The following is a 4,121-nucleotide window of genomic DNA, read 5'->3' as shown; positions in this document are numbered from 1 at the left end:
GTCATGGCATCTTAGATTTGGGGAATGGCAATGATGGGAAAGAGGGGATGGATTTGAGATACCTGTGGAAGTAGGAATTAGAGGATTTGGTGATTGACTGAATATGGGAAGATGGTGGTGGGGGAGAAGGAAGAATTAAGGATGACTCGCGTTTGCTTAAGCAAATGGGTAGATAAAAGTGACATCTGTTGAGATGGAGAAGGTTGCCAGAATAAAAGGCTTAATAGAGGTAATTGAGTTTGATTATAGAAATGTGAAGCAGATACCCCAGCACAAGCATGCAATACGCGCTTGCAAGTTTTGGCTGTGAGGTCAAGGAGTTATCTGGAATAGAAAGATAAATATGGGAGTCATCTGCATATGGATGGTCTTTGATGTCTGGGGAATGGGTAAGAACCCTTGTGGTAAAAATGTCAAGTGAAAAGGAAAAGGACTCAGTGCTGTGCTTTGAGGACTTTAATTTTTAGCAGAGGAGGTGGAGCCAATAAAGGAAACTGAGAGAATGGAAACCAAAGGAAGAATATTTCAAAAAGGAGGGGATTTTATTAGTGGGGATCAAGTAAAATAAGATTGCACAACAAAGTTAAATAAACATTTACCAGGGAAAACTAGATGCCATGAGTGTTCTCGAAATTGGAGATTTGGGAAGATCTCAGGACATGTGTTAGGCAAATAATAGAAGTTTACTGTTAGCTTGTGGAACATAAAAGTTGCGTTAAATCACTTTTCAACCTAGCTGGGTAATTAGTATCATGGGGGTAGGGCTTGGGGCAAAGTAAGGACTCCTTATCTATTTAAAATCTTCTAATGGACAACTCACACAGAACACCAAGTTCTTAGCAATGTACATCATAATTAGGGAAGGGAGAGAATTCAGGGAGCATTATTTGCAAAACCGAGAACTGTGGAGGCAGGGCAGGGTACATTGTCTTTATGAACACAGCAGAGTTATTAGGCATTTATTTTCATCTTCATTTAATAGCCTTAAAAAAAAGCCTTAATTTTTATTTTGGAGAATAGTTGGTTAACAATGTTGTGTTTCAGGTGTAGAGCAAAGTGAGTCAGTTATATACATGCATGTATCTATTCTTTTTCACATTCTTTTCCCATTTAGGTTGTTACACAGTATTGAGCAGTGCTATATGGTAGGTTCCCTGTGCTAGATAGTAGGTTCTTATTGGTTGTCCATTTTTATTTTTAAAATTAATTTTATGGAAGTATAGTTTCTTTACATTTAGTTTAACAGACTCTTTGGAGAGTAGATCCAATGTGGGGGGTGGGGGCTGGTCTTGAAAAAGCCAAAGATTGTAGTAGGCTTTAAAAAAGGCTAGATCTTGCTTTTGGTGGGTGGTCTAGATCAGGCCCTGAGGTTCTCTTTAATAGAAAGAGAAGAAAGTTATCCTCTTCTTATGTGATTACTTTCCAGATTTTCCCTCAGGTGAGTTTGAAAATAAACTGACCAAACCACCTTTGCCCAATTTAGGCCTCTTTGGAGATTGAAAAAAAGAAAACGTGAAGACTAAAATAGAACAGGAGATTATATCCAAAGGAGATTAAGAGATTTCTGGCAATCACTGCAGAGAAAGAGGGACACGCATGCCCCTCTGGAGACCAGGAGGGAATGGGACGCGGATCACACAGAGAGACACTCAGGGCACTGGAGTGGGAGGCGACACTATTGTTGGGAAGGACGAAATGTTGAAACTTTCCTCGTAAAGGGACTGTATCATGGAGGAACTGTTTATCTGATTAGGTCCCAGACCTTTCCCCAGTATCTTTCAAATCAGAAAAATATGCACAAGGGAAGGAAAAGAATTAAGGACATAGGTGGTTTTATTTGTACTGCAGAGCCTTTGAGTCTCTTTGGACTTCTGAAGTCAATTCAGGGTGAACTGAACATCCCCTTTAGAGGATGCAGTAAAAGAACCGAGCAGAACCCTCCTGCTGGAAGATGAGAATGACAAGAAATCGACACTTTAGCTTTGGGGACTGTAAGTCATGGGATGAGTCTTCAGTTTCTTGTCTTTTGGGAATCATTTCCCTATATCAGGTTGCTTTGTAGCTTTATATAGGGCAAGTTCACTCACTTGACTAGTTTGTTTCTCCTTCTAAGAATTTATTGATTCATGAAATCATCAAGTATTGCTACTGGATGCATCTCTTTCAAAGCTGGCAGTAACTGTTGCCTGGTTCTAACAGAAGCCTACTAACTCTATTGTTAGTAGAGTTATATTGTTATTTTATCAACTTTTAATTTAATCTTTGTTCTGCCCCCCATTATTAAAGATGATTTCACAGATAGCCACTCACTTTCACCCCAGCTCTTAGAGCCTCTGGGGTGTAAATCTTGAGGTTAATCTGACCTTCAGCCTAGATCTCATAGCAAGCCTACTCCTTGGTTTGAAATAGCTTCTATTTCTTAAATTAAGGGGTGGATTACAGGGTGAGTATTTATTACATTTTATGCCTTGTTATTTATATGTGTGACATGCATTCTATAATAAGTAGTGACAATTGCATAAGAAAAAAAAATGAAAAAGAAAAAAAAATCACAGGATATTTTCAGAAGAAGGAACAAATCAGTCCAAGTGTGCCAGGAAAACTAGGTGAGGTGGAAGAACCAGTCAGGGCTTTCAGAATAGAAAAAACACCCTCCTCTAACTCTAGACTGATTTGCCTAAGGTTATAATGCTTTGAAAACTTATTCTTTCACACTTAATTAAATGACCTCAACTAGATTCCTTTCCTTTTTTTAGGCCTTAGTTTCCCCAGCTGAAAAAAAAAAAAAACAGAAAAAAGAAAAAAGTGGGGCCTAGAATGGAAAATCAGGGTTGGTAAATCCATGCATATCATACTCTAGTCCATGCCCATGGCAGACATGAGTAATTGATCACAGCACTCGTTTTCTCTAAGTTGGGAAAAGACTTACCAATTGTTTTCAACACAGAACTTCAGTTGTTCACATATAAAAAGAGAGAATTCTAAAGTTCCTTCAAGACTTGTCATTCTGTATCCCATCCCTGCCATTCTCTGTTTAATCCTCCAATTAGTCTGGGAGCTCTTTAAAGGGTGGGACGCATTCCTTGTACTCAGTGGACACTAGAATTTCAGTAAAAACCAGCTTCCTGGAAAGCGGCATTTCTTCTGCCTTTCACACTACTCGTATCCTAGATCAAGAATGGGGCAAATCTTCTAGAGACCAGTAAGTGGACTCTGATTGTGAACTAAATCCATTCCACCCACTAGGCTATATTCAAGAGGACCAGGATCTAGTCTCTGCTGGAGACTTGTGAAAAATACAAGGGAACTTGGAAAAGCCACGTGAAGGAGAGAGGAGCAGAAGTGCACTCAGAACTGAGTGAAGCGAGGCCGTGGTGTGAAGGTCTATATGGGTCGACTATTAAGGGGAAATAAAGGTAGTTGAAATGGCACAATGCAGATTAAGATTTTGCTCTGTTGGCTTTGCCAGCTCACACATTCTCTCAGGCCTACCTCTCATATGTTAACTCTGCCAAATGAGGGAGGTGGTTTCTTTGATGCTCTGATTCCAATGCAATGGACTGAAAATGAAGTTGTGAGCAAGAGAGCGAAAGCCCAGAGGGACAGTTTACAACCAAGCACCGCACGCCCTCCAGTGGCAGAAAACCAGTAACTCGGGTGAAAATGAACCCTCAATTATTACCTAAACTAGACTTTGGAAGTAGTATAATTTTTTTTTTCTTTTGCTCTCACCTGGATACTTAGGATAACTATACAGATTTTTTTTTTCAAATGCTTGAATGAAACCCATGAGTGTTATGTAATGTTATCAATATTTAGAATGTCTGAACTGAAATTAATTATAAAAATAACTTATCTGATAACTTAACTAATAACATTTTTTATTAATCCTAATAAACAAAAGTTCAGAGAGGTTGGGGGACAGAACTGATGCTTCACCACAATCTTCTGACTCCAAATTCAGCTCTTGTTTTACTCTTCATCTTGGCTTCTCTATAGCAGTATCTTTTCTACTTTTGTAATTGTTCTTAGGCTTTATTTGTATGTTGTTACATATGTTATATGTTGTCACACATATACTATTGTGCCTTTTAAAGCTGAAAATACATTAAATAATAGTC

The 4,121-nt window shown here is 38.7% G+C and overlaps 1 long non-coding RNA gene across 1 annotated transcript; it reads left to right on the top strand.

The window, feature by feature from the left end:
- The first annotated feature begins 248 nt into the window (after positions 1-248).
- Positions 249-3,731, top strand: LOC129629245 (uncharacterized). Its single transcript, XR_008703101.1, has 3 exons — positions 249-389; positions 1,849-1,991; positions 3,247-3,731. It is a non-coding gene; the product is annotated as an uncharacterized LOC129629245 (long non-coding RNA).
- Positions 3,732-4,121: the final 390 nt, after the last annotated feature.

The sequence above is a fragment of the Bubalus kerabau genome, chromosome 15, assembly GCF_029407905.1.
Source record: "Bubalus kerabau isolate K-KA32 ecotype Philippines breed swamp buffalo chromosome 15, PCC_UOA_SB_1v2, whole genome shotgun sequence".
Classification (NCBI taxonomy): domain Eukaryota; kingdom Metazoa; phylum Chordata; class Mammalia; order Artiodactyla; family Bovidae; genus Bubalus; species Bubalus kerabau.
The sequence above is the reverse complement of the archived record's forward strand: the minus strand, read 5'-3'. Positions and strand labels throughout refer to the sequence as shown.